This window comes from Xenopus tropicalis, chromosome 8 (genome assembly GCF_000004195.4).
Source record: "Xenopus tropicalis strain Nigerian chromosome 8, UCB_Xtro_10.0, whole genome shotgun sequence".
Taxonomy (NCBI): domain Eukaryota; kingdom Metazoa; phylum Chordata; class Amphibia; order Anura; family Pipidae; genus Xenopus; species Xenopus tropicalis.
Genome location: NC_030684.2, coordinates 135,397,714 through 135,418,669, shown reverse-complemented (window position 1 = coordinate 135,418,669; position 20,956 = coordinate 135,397,714).

Genomic DNA, 20,956 nt, shown 5'->3' with positions numbered 1-20,956 from the left:
CCACAAATAACCTTTATATGGCCATGGAACCCCTCTGTGACTTATAATATCCCTATATGTTACAATAGGGGGTACTTTATTCACTATATAATATACAAGAGCCACAAATAACCTTTATATGGCCATGGAACCCCTCTGTGACTTATAATATCCCTATATGTTACAATAGGGGGTACGTTATTCACTATATAATATACAAGAGCCACAAATAACCTTTATATGGCCATGGAACCCCTCTGTGCCTTATAATATCCCTATATGTTACAATAGGGGGTACTTTATTCACTATATAATATACAAGAGCCACAAATAACCTTTATATGGCCATGGAACCCCTCTGTGACTTATAATATCCCTATATGTTACTAACAGGCTGGTGGCTGGTTGAATCAACTTGCTTTCATTTCAACTAAAAAGGGATAAGTATTCTTTACTAACTTTATTAAAACCATTGTGTTTTTTTAACTGTTGGGTTTTATTTATTTTTTTCATAAGTAATTGTTGTTTTTGGAGCTAATTTACAAAGTTTGTGGGATCCATAGGCTTACAGCAGGTTACATTCCCTTGTAATTACCCTCAGCTTGAGGAGGGTGGGGTTTGATTAGTTCACCTTTACAGACTGCATAAATAGAACCACAGGCACTCCAGTGGAGCTTGCTCTGGTGGTAGGTGCTCTGTAAGTGATTGCTCTTGAAGTGGGGGCTCTGTAAGTGGAGTTATAAACTCAGGGAGTTAGTGGGGGCTCTGTAAGTGGAGTTATAAACTCAGGAGTTAAACACTAAGGGAGTTAAAAATAAGGTAAAACAAGGTATTTACTACAAGTCCTTACACCTTTTTTTTTTTTGTTTAACTGTTCTTGTAACTGGGAGAATGAGTTGTAGCAACATTGAAGGTCTGACACAGTGCACAGCCTGCCACATGTATGCAGTTGTGGAACAACAGTTCCAAAGTGCATACCTCTGTTGTGGATGTGAGCGAATTGCCACTTTAGAGGCTCGCGTTAGAGTCCTAGAGGAACACGTCGCAACACTGCGTTCAATCAACAATCTTGAGAGGGGTCTCTTGTTAACTGAACAAGAACTAGTGGGGTCAGATAGTAGGGGGGGAGGGGAGCAGCAAAAGGATGATAGGGCAGTAAGCTGGGTGACAGTTAGAAAATCTAGTGTGGGTAAAAGGAAAAGGGAGGCTGCTCCAGGGTTTGCGCATCCCAACAGATTTGCCAGATTGTGTGAAGAAGATGGGAGTGTGAACTCTGGATTGGCGGTTCTAGGTGAGGCTGATCTCTCTAACAGCCGGGAGACCAGTTTCACTAGTAGTGGTGGGGAGGAGAGCAGAGCTAGGCCTAAACAGATGGTGGTTATAGGGGATTCGATCATTAGGAAAGTGGACAGGGTAATCTGTCAAGCGGATCGCTTCAACCGGACAGTTTGCTGTCTTCCTGGTGCCAGGGTTCGGCATGTGGTTGATCGGGTCGACACATTATTGGGAGGGGCTGGGCATGACCCGGCTGTCTTGGTACATATCGGTACTAATGACAAAATGAATGGTAGGTGGGGGACTTTAAAGAGTGAGTTCAGGGATCTAGGCTCTAAGATTAGGCAAAGGTCCTCCAATGTCATTTTTTTGGAAATTTTGCCGGTGCCACGTGCAAGTTTAGGGAGACAGCGGGAGCTTAGGGAGCTAAATGCGTGGCTAAAGTCTTGGTGTAGGAAGGAAGGGTTTGGGTTCCTAGAGCACTGGGCTGACTTTTCCTTGGGGTACAATCTATACAGCCCTGACGGATTGCACCTCAATGGAAGGGGGTCTGCTGTGCTAGGGGAGAGAATGGTTAAGAGGTTGGAGGAGTGTTTAAACTAGACAAGGGGGGGTGGGTGAGCTAGAATTCCATGGGAAAATTAGTGTAGACGGGGTAGGGGGACTAGCAAAGGGTTGTGGGGGAGGAGTGAGGGGGGCATATAGTTTATCAGATAAGGAGCTTCCGTTACAAGCAAAGCAGTCTCATAATTGCCTTAGCTCTAATTCTCCCTTAGCTAATGTAAACATCAGAGGGAGAAGTAAAAATCTCCGCTGCATGCTGGCTAATGCGCGTAGCTTGTCGGGTAAATTAGGGGAGCTGCAAGCTATTGCATGTATTGAAAATTATGATTTAATAGGTATCACTGAGACCTGGTGGGATGATAAATGCGACTGGGCTGTGAATTTAAATGGTTATACACTTTTTAGGAGGGACAGAGAGATTAAAAAGGGTGGAGGGGTTTGTCTTTACGTAAAGTCAGACTTAAAGCCATGTAATAAAGACATTACCAATGAAAACGTCGCATCTCTTTGGGTAGAAATTTCTGTAGGGCTGAAGGTCACAAAGAAAATGATCATTGGTGTATGTTATAAACCCCCCCGTATAGATGAGGGGGATGAGGCCCAGCTATTGTTGCAAATGGAGGAGGGTTCAAAACTGGGTCAAGTTGTTATTATGGGGGACTTTAATTATCCGGACATTGACTGGAGTAATGGGGTGGCTAAGTCAGAAAAAGCTAGTAGGTTTGTAAATATGCTAAATGACAACTTTTTATTTCAGGCAGTTCAAGAACCCACTAGGAATGACGCTATTTTGGACCTGGTAATATCTAATAATAATGAACTCATCTCTAACATTTGTGTGGGTGAGCATTTGGGGAACAGTGATCACAACATGGTCTCCTTTGAGATAATGCTACAGAGACAGCTCTATAAGGGAGTAACTAATACGCTCAATTTTAGACGTGCAGACTTTGCCAGTATAAGGGCATCTCTGCAATGTGTCAACTGGAAAAGGCTTTTCATGGGGTTAGACACAGAAGGAAAATGGAACATCTTTAAAACATTGCTTTGTAGGTATACACAACAGTATATCCCCCTTGTAAGCAAGGAGAGGCATCGCAAAGCAAAACCTTTATGGCTGAATAAAAGTGTTAGGGTCGAGGTTGGTAAGAAAAAACGTGCTTTTAGGGCATTCAAGTTAGCTGGGGCAGCAGGGACTTTCATCAGGTACAAGGGGGCAAATAAAGCAGCAAAAAAGCTATCAGGCAAGCTAAAATAGAGATGGAAAGGGATATTGCTGCTAGGAGTAAAAAGAATCCTAAATTATTTTTTAATTATGTGAATAGTAAAAAAATGAAGCAAGAAGGGGTGGGAACTTTATTATCACGGGGGGGTAAGTTGGTTGATGAGAACGGGGAAAAAGCTGAAATTTTGAACTCTTATTTTTCATCTGTCTATACATCTGAGGAGCCAGATAATGAAGGCTTCCCTTGTAATATGCCCAGTTCTAGTAATTTAGCTACTGGCGCGTGGGTCACTCGGGAGGAAATTCAAAAGAGACTTGAACATGTAAAGGTAAACAAAGGTCCAGGGCCGGATGGGATTCATCCCAGGGTATTAAATGAGCTGAGCGCTGTGATTGCCAAACCTCTTCACTTAATTTTTCAGGATTCATTGAGGTCTGGCATGGTGCCAAGAGACTGGCGGATTGCTAATGTGGTGCCGTTATTTAAAAAGGGATCCCGTTCTCAGCCTGAAAACTATAGGCCTGTTAGTCTGACATCAGTAGTAGGAAAACTTTTGGAAGGGGTAATAAGGGATAGGGTACTTGAATACATTGCAGTTCACAATACTATTAGTTTGTGCCAGCATGGTTTTATGCGTAACAGATCTTGCCAGACTAATTTAGTCGCCTTTTATGAGGAGGTGAGCAGGAACCTTGATGCTGGAATGGCAGTTGATGTCATCTACTTGGACTTTGCTAAAGCGTTTGATACAGTACCTCACAGAAGGTTAATGATCAAATTAAGGAATATTGGCCTAGAACATAATATTTGTAATTGGATAGAGAACTGGCTGAAGGATAGAGTACAAAGAGTGGGGGTAAATGGAACATTTTCTAATTGGGCCAGTGTGGTTAGTGGGTACCGCAGGGGTCAGTCCTTGGGCCTTTGCTTTTTAACTTGTTTATTAATGCCCTGGAGGGGGGCATAGAGAGTACTGTTTCTATTTTTGCTGATGACACTAAATTGTGCAAAACTATAAGTTCCATGCAGGATGTGCCGCTTTGCAGAGCGATTTGACAAAATTAGATAACTGGGCAGCAAACTGGAAAATGAGGTTCAATGTTGATAAGTGCAAAGTTATGCACTTTGGTAGAAATAATATAAACGCAAACTATCTACTGAATGGTAGTGTGTTGGGGGTTTCCTTAATGGAGAAGGATCTAGGGGTTTTTGTTGATAACAAGTTGTCTAATGCCAGGCAGTGTCATTCTGTGGCTACTAAAGCAAATAAAGTGCTGTCTTGTATAAAAAAGGGCATTGACTCAAGGGATGAGAACATAATTTTGCCCCTTTATAGGTCCCTGGTAAGGCCTCACCTTGAGTATGGGGGGCAGTTTTGGGATCCAGTCCTTAAGAAGGATATTAATGAGCTGGAGAGAGTGCAGAGACTGCAACTAAACTGGTTAAGGGGATGGAAGATTTAAACTATGAGGTTAGACTGTCGAGGTTGGGGTTGTTTTCTCTGGAAAAGAGGCGCTTGCGAGGGGACATGATTACTCTGTACAAGTACATTAGAGGGGATTATAGGCAGTTGGGGGATGTTCTTTTTTCCCATAAAAACAATCAACGCACCAGAGGTCACCCCTTTAGATTAGAGGAAAGGAGCTTCCATTTGAAGCAGCGTAGGTGGTTTTTCACGGTGAGGGCAGTGAGGTTATGGAATGCCCTTCCTAGTGATGTGGTAATGGCAGATTCTGTTAATGCCTTTAAGAGGGGCCTGGATGAGTTCTTGATCAATCAGAATATCCAAGGCTATTGTGATACTAATATCTAGTTAGTACTAGTGGTTGTATATATAGTGTATGTATGTGAGTGTATAGATTGGTAGGTGTGGGTTAAGTGTGCTGGGTTTACTTGGATGGGTTGAACTTGATGGACACTGGTCTTTTTTCAACCCTATGTAACTATGTAACTATGTAACTATAAATAGGGGGTACTTTATTCACTATATAATATACAAGAGCCACAAATAACCTTTATATGGCCATGGAACTCCTCTGTGCCTTATAATATCCCTATATGTTACAATAGGGGGTACTTTATTCACTATATAATATACAAGAGCCACAAATAACCTTTATATGGCCATGGAACCCCTCTGTGACTTATAATATTTTACAATGGGGGTACTTTATTCATTATACAAATTACAGTAGGAGGTACATATTCAACTATATATACCTGTGGGGCCACTATAATATGAGCCTGGGGAAGAATATTTGGATGGAATGTTTCCCCAAATCCTATCTCTATAGTTGCCATGGGCAGCACATGAGGTAAGTACCCCCAGCACAATCCATTCATAATTATTCAGTAGCTCAGCCACCATGCAATGTAAGATCTCTACTCAGTCAGTGGAACCCAGGCATCACCGGAGAGGAATAAGATCCGTGGTTCCCATTGGTTGGAAAGTGGAATGGGACGTTATCAGAATGGATCAGTACCTCTATGATAAACCTGAGAATTAATTGACATCTCACTAGGTTTTTGCTGAGAATTTACTGTGGCTTGTTAGCCAATGTTTTTTGTGATTTAGTAAGGAGAACTGACCTCCCTATGATGGGTTGGGAGTAGTACGTGGGGTCCATGAAATGTTGCAGTAAATCAGACAGTGTTACAGCAGCGCTGATATAATAACAGTAAGATGCACCATTATTCATACAAAATCAGCTTTTGAGGAACCTTTCCGTATTGTGGTTTGCTGGTTGAACAAACAGTATGACAAATTAGTTTTAATGTAAGTTTCCTTGTGCGTGTCTGTAAGTCTCCATTTGCTAAACTGCTGTAACCCTTTCATGGCTGTATTGCCTTTATCCAGCTGCTCTCAGGCACTGCACCCTTAAGGTCCCCATACACGGGCCAATTCTAATTGCCGATATCGGTCCCTTAGATTGATTTGATAGCTTATCGGCACTAACGATGGGCCTGTCTGACCAACATCTGGCCTGAAATCGGGCAGATATTGAACGGGCAGGTTTAAAAATTTAGTCGGATCGGGGACCGCATCAGCTCGTTGATGTGGTCCTGGAACTGATTGCGCCTATTCCCGGCGTTCTAATTAGATCGTTTGGCCCCAGGGCCAAGAGACCGAATTAGTCTGAATTAGCCCAGTATCGCCCACCTGTAGGTGGGGATATTGGGAGAAGATCTGCTCGCTTGGCAACGTCATCAAGTGAGCAGATCTAAGCCTGTATGGCTGCCTTAACTATCTGCAAGTCTTTTTCTCAGCTGATCTCTCACAATAGGTGGAGGCAGGGGCAGCAGCAGATGTTTTTGGTTGGGGGGCCAGGAGAGAAAGGATTTGAAAAGTTTTGGCCATGCCCACTTTTTGTGACCATGCCCCTTAGACCCCACCCGCTTTAATGTTTGTTTTCACCAAATTTTCAGAAAAACCAAACATTTGCTTAGTCTGGTAACCCAAGAAAAAACGAATGTAAGCTTATAAGTGCAGCTAGCCAACAGATGGTCACCCCTTTAGATTAGAGCAGTGCTGTCCAACTGGCGGCCTGCGACCCCCCTCTGTGTGGCCCCCCACCTGTCTGGCTGCTTTGATGCCTTACCTTTGTGTAAGCTTTAAATGGTATCACTACTGGGATTAACTGCCCCCCCTGCATGGTTCTCACCTCAGATTCAGGCTGTAATCCCTCTGTATTGTTTAAAAATGTAATCCCCTGTGTTGTTCACACCTTTTAGTTTTTGCATTGTTCACCCCCTGCAGTGTTCACACCTCAGACTCAGACTGTAATCACCCCCATTGTTCACCTTTTCACACCTCAGACATTGTATGTACTGCCTGGTCTATGCTGCATGTGTATAGGCAGCATGGGGTAGGCAGAGTATGGCACACACAGGCAGCATGGGGTAGGCAGAGTATGGCACATAGGCAGCATAGGGCAGCGAGGGTATGGCACCCACAGGCAGCATAGGACAGGCAGAGTATGGCACACACAAGCAGCATAGGACAGGCAGAGTGCTGCCTGTGTGTGCCATACTCTGCCTTCCCTATGCTGCCTGTGGGAGGTGAACCTGGCAGGGGTTTGTTCTGGGAGTTTGTTAGCAGTTGGAAATCGCCATTAAATGGTCCCTAAAGTGTGTAATTATATGCTGGGGGTTGCTGTGCTATCCACAGGGGAGGAGGCACATGGATTTAATGGTATGTCTTAATATGACATAATATAATTCTTTAACATATGAATGATGGTTGATATCCCTGCAGCGACCATTGTGATAAAATGGGTGTGGTCTCAAGTGGGTGTGGTTTAAAATGGGGGAGTGGCCAAAACTGGCTTCCATTAGTGGCTCTCCACCATGTATGCGAGAGAAATTCTGGCCCTCAGCACCACAGAAGTTGGACAGCACTGGATTAGAGGAACGGAGCTTCCATTTGAAACAGCATAGGGGGTTCCTCACGGTGAGGGCAGTAAAGGGTTGGGGAATGCCCTGCCGGGGGATGTTGGGTAGGAGGTTCCTCACGGTGAGGGCAGTGAGGGGGTTGGGGAATGCCCTGCCGGGGGATGTTGGGTAGGAGGTTCCTCACGGTGAGGGCAGTGAGGGGGTTGGGGAATGCCCAGCCGGGGGATGTTGGGTAGGGGGTTCCTCACGGTGAGGGCAGTGGTGAGGGGGTTGGGGAATGCCCTGCCGGGGGATGTTGGGTAGGGGGTTCCTCATGGTGAGGGCAGTGAGGGGGTTGGGGAATGCCCTGCCGGGGGATGTTGGGTAGGGGGTTCCTCACGGTGAGGGCAGTAAAGGGTTGGGGAATGCCCTGCCGGGGGATGTTGGGTAGGGGGTTCCTCACGGTGAGGGCAGTGAGGGGGTTGGGGAATGCCCTGCCGGGGGATGTTGGGTAGGGGGTTCCTCACGGTGAGGGCAGTGAGGGGGTTGGGGAATGCCCTGCCGGGGGATGTTGGGTAGGGGGTTCCTCACGGTGAGGGCAGTGAGGGGGTTGGGGAATGCCCTGCCGGGGGATGTTGGGTAGGGGTTCGTCACGATGAGGGCAGTGAGGGGGTTGGGGAATGCCCTGCCAGGGGATGATGGCTAGGGGGTTCCTCACGGTGAGGGCAGTGAGGGGGTTGGGGAATGCCCTGCCGGGGGATGTTGGGTAGGGGGTTCCTCACGGTGAGGGCAGTGAGGGGGTTGGGGAATGCCCTGCCGGGGGATGTTGGGTAGGGGGTTCGTCACGATGAGGGCAGTGAGGGGGTTGGGGAATGCCCTGCCAGGGGATGATGGCTAGGGGGTTCCTCACGGTGAGGGCAGTGAGGGGGTTGGGGAATGCCCTGCCGGGGGATGTTGGGTAGGGAGTTCCTCACGGTGAGGGCAGTGAGGTTGGGGAATGCCCTGCCGGGGGATGTTGGGTAGGGCGTTCCTCAGGGTGAGGGCAGTGAGGGGGTTGGGGAATGCCCTGCCGGGGGATGTTGGGTAGGGGGTTCCTCACGGTGAGGGCAGTGATGTTGGGGAATGCCCTGCCGGGGGATGTTGGGTAGGGGGTTCCTCACGGTGAGGGCAGTGATGTTGGGGAATGCCCTGCTGGGGGATGTTGGGTAGGGGGTTCCTAACAGTGAGGGCAGTGAGGAGGTTGAGGAATGCCCTGCCGGGGGATGTTGGGTAGAGGGTTCCTCATGGTGAGGGCAGTGAGGTTGGGGAATGCCCTGCCGGGGGATGTTGGGTAGGGGGTTCCTCATGGTGAGGGCAGTGAGGTTGGGGAATGCCCTGCCGGGGGATGTTGGGTAGGGGGTTCCTCACAGTGAGGGCAGTGAGGTTGGGGAATGCCCTGCCGGGGGATGTTGGGTAGGGGGTTCCTCACGGTGAGGGCAGTGAGGGGGTTGGGGAATGCCCTGCCGGGGGATGTTGGGTAGGGGGTTCCTCACAGTGAGGGCAGTGAGGTTGGGGAATGCCCTGCCGGGGGATGTTGGGTAGGGGGTTCCTCACAGTGAGGGCAGTGAGGTTGGGGAATGCCCTTCCTAGTGATGGGGTAATGGCAGACTCTGTTAATGCCTATAAGAGGGGCCTGGATGAGTTCTTGAACAAGCAGAATACCCAAGGCTATTGTGATACTAATACCTACAGTTAGTATTAGTGGGTGTATATATAGTTTATGTATGTGAGTGTATATATAGGTAAGTATAGGGTGTGGGTGCTGGGTTTACTTGGAAGGGTTGAACTTGATGGACTCTGGTCTTTTTTCAACCCTATGTAACTATATAACTAACTATGTATGGGTTATATAACCTCAGCAAACCTGCCATCATTTACTTTATTTCTGCTTAGAAGTAGATAATGGAATAAGAGAGCTATATACCAGGTGAATAAGTTTTAGTTTCTTTACTTTTTTTATGTAAATATTTTTTTATTGATTTTTAAACATGGAAAAAATACTGTTACATACATTTTTCAGACTTGGTTAATATCATCAGCATATCATCATATATATGTTTATAGCAGTCAGTGCAGGGCAGCAGAAACTGGCACCGTAAGCACATTATATAGTGAGAGGCACAGGCAGGGGGTATTGGCACCAAAAGTATAATTAACACATGCACATTATATAGTAATAACCCCTACTATATATGCTTTGGTCCTGTCCCAGTACCCAAGCCTACTGGATGGAGATACTTTCTTATATGGGTAGAGTAATAATCCATACCTTTATACCATGCCCAAAGCTTTGTTTGCCAAATATCCTCTCGGCTTATGGATCTATGGGTCAGGCACGCAGACAATTGCCACTGAACTGAAAAAGCCCCTCCTAAAAAATGAACCTGGTTTATTCAATGAATGAAACCAAGGCCTTTGTCTACCAAATTTCACTTAGGAAGGGTACCATGCCCATAAATGATAATATGTGGTAACCATGGCTGCCAACCACCAGGCAAGACCAGTCCACTTAATGCAATGTTTGTAAACTAACTTCTCATTTACATTTGTATGTTTAACTCTGTACAGACAATGTCAAAATATCTCATTAATGTTTTTATGGATGTGCCTTGTAATCACCTGCATGTGTTGACTTTAAGGGGCAAATTTAACAAAATGTGATTTTGGAGCTCAATACATACAATAACTCACCATTTGATAAATATACTTCTAAAACTTCCATAGGAATTAATAGATGAGTTTTTATGTATTAAGCTCTAGACTCACATTTTGAGGGTCCTATAGGGCTGTTCTGCCCCCAATAAGGGGTAATTATATCTTAGTTGGGATCAAGTACAGGTACTGTTTTATTATTACAGAGAAAAGGGAATCATTTAACCATTAAATAAACCCAATAGGGCTGTTCTGCCCCCAATAAGGGGTAATTATATCTTATTTGGGATCAAGTACAGGTACTGTTTTATTATTACAGAGAAAAAGGGAATCATTTAACCATTAAATAAACCCAATAGGGCTGTTCTGCCCCAATAAGGGGTAATTATATCTTAGTTGGGATCAAGTACAGGTACTGTTTTATTATTACAGAGAAAAGGGGAATCATTTAACCATGAAATAAACCCAATAGGGCTGTTCTGCCCCAATAAGGGGTAATTATATCTTAGTTGGGATCAAGTACAGGTACTGTTTTATTATTACAGAGAAAAGGGAATCATTTAACCATTAAATAAACCCAATAGGACTGTTCTGCCCCCAATAAGGGGTAATTATATCTTAGTTGGGATCAAGTACAGGTACTGTTTTATTATTACAGAGAAAAGGGAATCATTTAACCATTAAATAAACCCAATAGGGCTGTTCTGCCCCCAATAAGGGGTAATTATATCTTAGTTGGGATCAAGTACAGGTACTGTTTTATTATTACAGAGAAAAGGGAATCATTTAACCATTAAATAAACCCAATAGGGCTGTTCTGCCCCAATAAGGGGTAATTATATCTTAGTTGGGATCAAGTACAGGTACTGTTTTATTATTACAGAGAAACGGGAATCATTTAACCATTAAATAAACCCAATAGGGCTGTTCTGCCCCAATAAGGGGTAATTATATCTTAGTTGGGATCAAGTACAGGTACTGTTTTATTATTACAGAGAAAAGGGAATCATTTAACCATTAAATAAACCCAATAGGGCTGTTCTGCCCCCAATAAGGGGTAATTATATCTTAGTTGGGATCAAGTACAGGTACTGTTTTATTATTACAGAGAAAAGGGAATCATTTAACCATTAAATAAACCCAATAGGGCTGTTCTGCCCCAATAAGGGGTAATTATATCTTAGTTGGGATCAAGTGCAGGTACTGTTTTATTATTACAGAGAAAAGGGAATCATTTAACCATTAAATAAACCCAATAGGGCTGTTCTGCCCCCAATAAGGGGTAATTATATCTTAGTTGGGATCAAGTACAGGTACTGTTTTATTATTACAGAGAAAAGGAATCATTTAACCATTAAATAAACCCAATAGGGCTGTTCTGCCCCAATAAGGGGTAATTATATCTTAGTTGGGATCAAGTACAGGTACTGTTTTATTATTACAGAGAAAAGGGGAATCATTTAACCATGAAATAAACCCAATAGGGCTGTTCTGCCCCAATAAGGGGTAATTATATCTTAGTTGGGATCAAGTACAGGTACTTTTTTATTATTACAGAGAAAAGGGAATCATTTAACCATGAAATAAACCCAATAGGGCTGTTCTGCCCCCAATAAGGGGTAATTATATCTTAGTTGGGATCAAGTACAGGTACAGTTTTATTATTACAGAGAAAATTGAATCATTTAACCATTAAATAAACCCAATAGGGCTGTTCTGCCCCCAATAAGGGGTAATTATATCTTAGTTGGGATCAAGTACAGGTACTGTTTTATTATTACAGAGAAAAGGGAATCATTTAACCATTAAATAAACCCAATAGGGCTGTTCTGCCCCCAATAAGGGGTAATTATATCTTAGTTGGGATCAAGTACAGGTACTGTTTTATTATTACAGAGAAAAGGGAATCATTTAACCATGAAATAAATCCAATAGGGCTGTTCTGCCCCAATAAGGGGTAATTATATCTTAGTTGGGATCAAGTACAGGTACTGTTTTATTATTACAGAGAAACGGGAATCATTTAACCATTAAATAAACCCAATAGGGCTGTTCTGCCCCAATAAGGGGTAATTATATCTTAGTTGGGATCAAGTACAGGTACTGTTTTATTATTACAGAGAAAAGGGAATCATTTAACCATTAAATAAACCCAATAGGGCTGTTCTGCCCCCAATAAGGGGTAATTATATCTTAGTTGGGATCAAGTACAGGTACTGTTTTATTATTACAGAGAAAAGGGAATCATTTAACCATTAAATAAACCCAATAGGGCTGTTCTGCCCCAATAAGGGGTAATTATATCTTAGTTGGGATCAAGTACAGGTACTGTTTTATTATTACAGAGAAAAGGGAATCATTTAACCATGAAATAAACCCAATAGGGCTGTTCTGCCCCCAATAAGGGGTAATTATATCTTAGTTGGGATCAAGTACAGGTACAGTTTTATTATTACAGAGAAAATTGAATCATTTAACCATTAAATAAACCCAATAGGGCTGTTCTGCCCCCAATAAGGGGTAATTATATCTTAGTTGGGATCAAGTACAGGTACTTTTTTATTATTACAATCATTTAACCATTAAATAAACCCAATAGGGCTGTTCTGACTCCAATAAGGGGTAATTATATCTTAGTTGGGATCAAGTACAGGTACTGTTTTATTATTACAGAGAAAAGGGAATCATTTAACCATGAAATAAACCCAATAGGGCTGTTCTGCCCCAATAAGGGGTAATTATATCTTAGTTGGGATCAAGTACAGGTACTGTTTTATTATTACAGAGAAAAGGGAATCATTTAACCATTAAATAAACCCAATAGGGCTGTTCTGCCCAAAATAAGGGGTAATTATATCTTAGTTGGGATCAATTACAAGGTACTGTTTTATTACTACAGAGAAAAGGGAAATCAGTTTAAAAATTGAGACTTATTTGATTAAAATGGAGTCCATGGGAGAAGGACATTCTGTAATTAGAGATAAGGGATCCCATACCTGTATAAGATATTTTCATAAAATAAAGCTGCCTGAATGGAAAAATCAGCCCCAGAATAGTGGTGCATACAAGATACCAATAATGTTCAAATGTACATGTGATTCCCTGTGTATATACAGTATGGTGGCTGTTGCAAAATGCCATAAGTACCAACAGACATATCTCCCATAAGCTCACTGACAGATCCTATTCATCTTTTCTTGTGTGCTGTATGATGGAATAACACTGTTGATGTAATATTTATATCAGTTGACAAATATAAATTAATATACTCACAATTTGTTTGAAACATGGCTTATCCCATCAAGCCTAACACGCTGTGTGAGTCTAAATGCCATAAGAAAAATATTTACACCAGCACACCCTTACCTCCTCCAGAGAATTATTACTTGGTGCACAGCCTAGAGAGTCGGCACTCTCCACACAGTCCTGTCAAAATATTTCAGCCAGCACAACAAGTAAAGTGCAAGCAGGGCTTAGCCCTTGCGTGTTTATTCAAAATGCAACGTTTCGGGGGCGTACCCCTTCGTCAGGCATACAGACACACAGCAGTGGCCACCAAGCAGTTTGAATGTGGCCACCAAGTTTCGCAACTGAGGTGGCAAATACTGGAACAGGTGAAAGGAAGGGAAGATCATGATATAAAAAGACGTTTATTACAAAGGGAGTGTTACTGGATCTGCGCTTTAAAAATGAAATACCCTAGAGGGTTAAATGAGGAGTGCATTATGTCCTGCTTCTTATAGACTATGTTGGTAGTATGTTCAGTGAATTATATATATAAATATTTCTCCCTGCAGATAATTTATTATACATGTGAGGAAGCTGCAGAGCTACAATGACAGGGAATCCTTTCTTGCTTCAGGGTGATTCTGAGTTTTGATCTTGTAACCTTTAGTTAGTTTTAGAAACAAAATGTAAGATTGGTTACACTGTTAAAAGGTTATAAGGTTAAATTGAGACTACGTAACAATAATGAATGTTAAGGACATAGGAAACTGTTTAAAGGGATAATGTTTTTAAATAAGACTGATGGAGTATGTTTTTATGGATTTTTATGTATTCATTTTTGCAGATCTATACCCATTGTTTGAACTATGCCTTGCTTATGGAGGTTTCACGTATGGACACTGAATACTGGGAAGGATGGTTAATTCTGTTTAATATAATTCATCAAAGTTTTTGTGAATCATGTATTGCACAATTCTGATAAAGTTTTTTAGAGTGTTTTAAAGGTTAATATATCAACCAAACAATCACATATGTTAATGTTGTGACTATTTAATCATGTGCACTGCTGTGTGTCTGTATGCCTGACGAAGGGGTACGCCCCCGAAACGTTGCATTTTGAATAAACACGCAAGGGCTAAGCCCTGCTTGCACTTTACTTGTTGTGCTGGCTGAAATATTTTGACCGGACTGAGTCTAAATGCCCCCATCCCTCCTCAGGAGATAACAGGGGGTAATAGTAAGAAAAAAAGTTTTAGGGTCTTGGTACCAAAACACAAAGTTGAATGGTGAATTCAGACAGATGTAGAGCAGTTCAGTATCATTCCCTGTTTAATAGCACTTTCTCAACTATCAGCTATGTTTTCCCAAAAGCCAGAAAAGTGCTAATGAACTGATACATTTCTCAAAGATATTAATTGTTATGATTACGCCACTTCAGATGTGCATGACTTTATGTGTGGCTGTCTAGAGGGTCCCCTGCTCAGTCTCACACACTTTTAACGCAGATTAGGCTAACGTCACAGCACCCCAAAGACAAACCAACCCCCACTAAACTTATACAAACCTTGCTGCCACCACTCTCACACTGGCGATGAGTGATGCCAAGCACTCTAGTAGTAAAAGGGTTAATGTAAGGAACTGACATTACCAGCAGTCAAAGGGTTAATCAGCATACAGCATGCAGAGGGATAAGGCACACAACACAGTTACACACTCAGAGGTTGGGGTTCACTTTTAGAGCATCAAAGACAAAACTTAAGTTTATTATAAGTTGTTATGTTGGGTTGAAAACCCCCACAGACTGTTCTTCCACTTCAGCTGATTCTTCCGCTTCTTCTTCTTCTTCTTAGCGCCCCCCATTTTCTAAACGCTACTCCTCCTACTGTTTTAGGGGTACAGCACCCAAACTCCCCATACTTCTTTGCCCTATAGCTCCGAACCCCCCAATTTTCCCATTGACTTTGACAGGGAAGATTTTCAAACTGCTGCCACTCTTACAGCTTTGTATGTATGTATGTATGTATGTATGTATGTATGTCTATGAAGATTCTCATTTATCCAGGTCATGATATACAATATCTAGAAGAATTAAGTCTAAAACAACTGGACTTTTCTGAGTTTTTCTTGAAAACGTTTCACCACTCATCCGAGTGGCTTCTTCAGTTCAAATGAGTGGTAGGGAATTCCCCGGTATTTAAACTCTTGATGGTAGTACAGTCACAGGCATCCAATCACAATGGTTCCATTGAACTTGTTCAGTTAGGTGTTGGCTGAAACTGACAGGTGTAAGAAGGTATGATACAATCACAATGGTACCATGATTCTCATTGATGAAGGTGTTAAACCTTCAAAGTACATGACTGGAAGTGTGAATTGTTGTGAAACTGCCGGGGTAAGGATGTCAACGCGCCATTGTATGTTGGTGACAAGCGGTGTCTCAGGCCCCCTCCTCTGTTCAGGGATGGTTTTTGCAGGCTGGCATAAATGGCCTCTTTCACACCTCTTTCAAACCATCTGTCCTCTCGGTCCAAGATATGCACATTACTGTCCTCAAAAGAGTGACCTTTTTCTTTGAGGTGTAGAGAGACTGCTGAGTCTTGTCCTGAGGAGTTTGCCCACCTATGTTGGGCCATTCTCTTACAGAGAGGTTGTTTTGTCTCCTCAGTGTATAAGTCAGAGCACTCGTCTCTACACTGGACAGCATAGACCACATTACTTTTCATGTGCTTGGGTGTAGGGTCTTTAGGGTGCACCAGCTTTTGTCTCAGGGTGTTGCTGGGTTTGAAAAACACAGGAATGCGATGCTTGTTGAAAATTCTCCTAATTTTTTCTGATGTTCCAGCGACATATGGGATGACTATGTTGCTTCGCCTGCTGTGTTCCTCCCCTCTGTTTGTTGGTCTGGTCTTTCTGCATGCATGTATGTATATGTTTATTTATAAAGTGCTACTTATGTACGCAGCGCTGTACAGTAGAATACATTAATATAAACAGGGGGTTATTAAGATAATAATAGATAAATACACAGTATAACAATAAATACAAATAAATAAAAGATACAATTGTAATAAGATAAGAGTCAAAGACACAAGAGGATGGAGGTCCCTGCCCCGTAGAGCTTACAATCTATATGGGAGGGTAAGAGTCACAGACACAAGAGGATGGAGGTCCCTGCCCCGTAGAGCTTACAATCTATATGGGAGGGTAAGAGTCAAAGGCACAAGAGGATGGAGGTCCCTGCCCCGTAGAGCTTACAATCTATATGGGAGGGTAACTTACAGACTCAAATAGGCAAATATAAGTGCTGTAGGTCACAGTGGGTGACACTACAATATAAGTGCCAGTTCCCAGATCAGGTGCTGGGCGAGTGCCCCAAAAGGGAGTCTTTAAGTTTAGTTTTAAAAAGACTGAGGGAGGATTCTCTCCTGAGGAAATCAGGGAGGGCATTCCCAATGTGAGGGGCAGCAGGGCAGAAAGGGTTAAGGCGGGAAACAGCAGTAGTAGTGGGGGGCGCAACCAAATGATTGCTCTGCAAGGAACGAAGGAGTCGGCCAGGAACATATGGAGACCCAAGGGAAGAGATGTAGTGAGGGGCAGAGGAATGGGGGGAAGGTTAGGAGAAGGAGTTTGTAAGATATTCTTTGTTTAATAGGAGCCACGATAAGGACTTTAGCAGGGGAAGGGCCTGAGCTCTCCTGGGTGAGAGGAGGAGAATTCTGGCAGCAGTATTTAATATAGACTGTAGGGGGGAAAGATGGGAGTTAGGGAGGCCGGTTAGTAGCAGGTTACAGTAGTCAAGTCGGGATAGGATGAGAGCATACATGAGCAGCTTAGCTGTTGCAGTAGAAAGAAAGGGATTTTGGCAATATTGCGCAGGAAAAAGTGACAGGTTTTGACAGTGGTGTTAATATGGTCAGAGAAGGAGAGACTGGAGTCAAAGATCCCCCCAAACAACGCGCCGAATCGACTGGGTTGATGAGGGTGCCATCAATAGAGATAGAGAAGGGGGGGTAGGACCAGGCTTAGGCGGAAAGATCATTCGTTCAGTTTTTGTTAGGTTCTGTTTGAGGTGGCGTTGGTTCATCCAGTTAGAGATAGCCAGGGGGCAGTTAGAGATAGCCAGGAGGCAGTTTTGACTCTCAGTTTCAACTGTTAACGAAGGGGTCGACAAATAAATTTGGATATCATCAGCATACAGATGGGATTTAAAGCCGAATGAATGGATAAGATCTCCCAAAGACAGCGTGTAAAGGGAGAACAACAATGGCCCAAGTACAGAGCCTTGGGGTACCCCCACATTAAGTACAGAGCCTTGGGGTACCCCCACATTAAGTACAGAGCCTCGGGGTACCCCCACATTAAGTACAGAGCCTTGGGGTACCACCACATTAAGTACAGAGTCTTGGGGTACCCCCACATTAAGTACAGAGCCCTGGGGTACCCCCACATTAAGTACAGAGCCTTGGGGTACCCCCACATTAAGTACAGAGCCTTGGGGTACTTTACGGGAGAAGACTTTTGGAGGCAAGCGGTAGAAGTGAGACAGGGCGGTAGTTAGAGAGACAGGACTGGTCCAGCATGGCCTTTTTAAGAATAGGCTTGACACAGGCCTGTTTGAAGGAAGAGGGGAAACTTCCAGAAGTCAGAGAAGAGCTGAAGATGTGAGTAAGAGCCGGAGTAAGTTCAGCAGCACAGTGTTTGAGCAGATAAGAAGGCATGGGGTCTAGAGAGCAAGTGGTGAGGGGAACAGACAAAAGAAGGTGGGAGACTTCTGAGACAGTTACGGGACCAAAAGAGTTAAGACATGCAGAAGGGGCTGAGGAGGAGGAGCTGGTTTATATTAGTAGAGGGGGGAATCTGATTGCGAATGGACTCCACTTTGTTCATGAAGAACTCAGCAAAGTCCTGGGGAGAGTGCATAAAGTGAGGTAATGGGGTCTGTGAGGGTGTAGCTTTGAAGCTACACCCCCCAAACTTGAATAACATAATCATGGGGTCACTCCGAATGAAACAGCGACATTTGTTGATGACCCCAAAGTGGGATGGGCCAACAACAGCCAATCAAATTTCACCCATTGGCTTTTATGGGGAAATTGAAACTGCTGCCGCACTTACAGCTTTGAGGCTACACCCCCCAAACTTGAATCACACAGTCATGGGCTCAGCCTGAATGAAAATATGATGATTGTTGGATGCCCAAAAGTGGGCGGAGCTGTGAACAGTCAATCAGATTTTACCTATTGACTTGGTGGAAATCCAACCTGCTGCCATTCTCACAGTAATAACCCCGGGGTCCCCAAACTTTTTACAGTTGGTCACTAGGGGACTGCAGTTTTAGTTTTGAAAAAGTTGGCGGAGACACCAACAGCCAATCAGATTTCACCTATTGAATTTTATTGGTTTGATGCCAGGGTTCCCAAAGTTTGCACAGTTTGTCACTGGGTGACTACGTTCAAAGTTTAGAAAAGTGGGCAGGACCAACAGCAGCCAATCAGATTTCACCTATAGACTTCATATGTTTACCGTATATACTCGAGTATAAGCCGATCCGAATATAAGCCAAGGTACCTAATTTTACCTAAGAAAACTGGAAAACTTACTGACTCGAGTATAAGCCTAACATAAGCATCCAACATAATATATTAGAGCTAATTTTATTGCACATTTTTTTTTGCGTTAAAATAGACGCGAAAATTAGCGCGCAATTCACTACAGTATTACCGCGTGCGTTAAGTCGCGTATTGCATGCGTTATTTTTCACACAACCGCATGCGTTAAATAGCGCACTGAAAAGAATACTAGCGCATGATTCACAATCACTTAGGCGCGCAAAATATCGCATTAGTCTATGCGAAAAATAACACCTACTTCAGGCAGGCGATAATTATAGAAAAGTACAGTAAATGAGCTTTTGGCAATAAAATATGGACTTACAGTGTTATTTATTCAAGTCTGTGTTTCCCCCAGAGTAACGCAGCCGCCAGTTTGCAGCGAAATGGTCATTTTTAATACAGTAATTTTCCGCAAGTATTGGCGTGTATGGCTAACATGGCGTGCGTTTATTCGCACGACTATTTATATGCGGCTCCAAGTGATGAAATGTTTCGCCAGGCATGGATTTGCGGCGAAGTTTTGGACATGCGGCAAATTTTTCCACGGCGAATTTTTTCATGCGTTTCGCAAAACAATCCGCCAATGGAAAAACGCATGAAAAAATTTGCCACACATACAAAAATTTGCCGCAAATCCATGCCTGGCGAAACATTTCATCAATTGTAGCCGCATATAAATAGTTGCGAGCAACTATTTTTTTGGCCGCATGACATTGCAAATTTTTTGCTAAAGATAAACAGAACACATTCGCTCATCACGAGCAGTTACTATTTATAAGCAGCTACTAATTATATGCTACCATTTATATGTGATGACAATTCATATGCGGCTACTATCTATTTGCGGCGACTATACGCGGGTGTTAATTAGCGCATGTACCGTCAAATATCGCACGAAAATAGTCTTCGTGAGGTAAATGCCGCATGCAATATCGCGCGTAAATTAGCGCAAGTATGCTTATAGTGAATCGTGTGATAAGTCGCAAAAATTTAGACGTGATAAAATTTTTAACGCACGCTATAAATAGCCCACGTTTTATCACACTTTAGTGAATCAGCCCTATTATGTTATATATTATATTCGGATCAGTTTATACTCAAGTATATACGGTACTTGGAATAACGTTTTCATTGTGCAAAGCCAGACGAGACTTCCTATTTTAATAATATTAAGATGTCAAAGTCAAACACCTGTGTGCCATAATGGCTGGAGTTTGTTCCAAAAAGATCTTTTAGCAATGTAATACTTGTTGCAACATATAGGGAAAAGCACAAACAGCATAAGTAGAGAAACAAGTAGAGACTATGGGGCAAGAATAAGCACACACTCAGGGGCCATTACTAAAGAGGGGCACCTACAGGCTGTTGTTACCCTAATGCCCTTACCTGTTTCCCATGCTTTGCTCCCCATTTCTATTGGACAGTGCATAACCTTGGCATTCCTATGATATTGCTTCTATTAGGGGCTATTAATATAATCTTGAAAGCCCCAAGTGATATTTGAGTCCACTGACCCAGCCATTACCTGAATTCAGATTTTAGTATCCGGCAGTGCTCCTCCAAACGACATGCGTGCGACGTGAGGGCGTGTGTGTGCGACGCATGGGTGGGCATGGGGTGGGGGTGGAGCGGCGCATGGGGGTGGTGCATGTGGCACCACGAAGGAGCACTACCGGATTACTTGTCATGAAGAAGCACTGCCGGATTACTTGTTACTTGCGACGCACGCCGGTAGGATGCTAGCCTCGAGTATAAGCCGAGGATACCTTTTTTAGCACATTTTGAGAGCTGGAAAACTCGGCTTATACTTGAGTATATACGGTACATTTAAACTGTTGCCATTCTTTCAATATTAATACTAAGGTCCCCAAAATTTGCAGAGTTAGTCATTGGGTAACTGCAGTTCCAGTTTAGAAAAAGTGGGCGGAGCCACCAACCGCCAATCAGATGTTACTTGTTGATTTTCAGTGGGGAAATTGAAATTGCTGCCAATCAGACACTATTAAAACC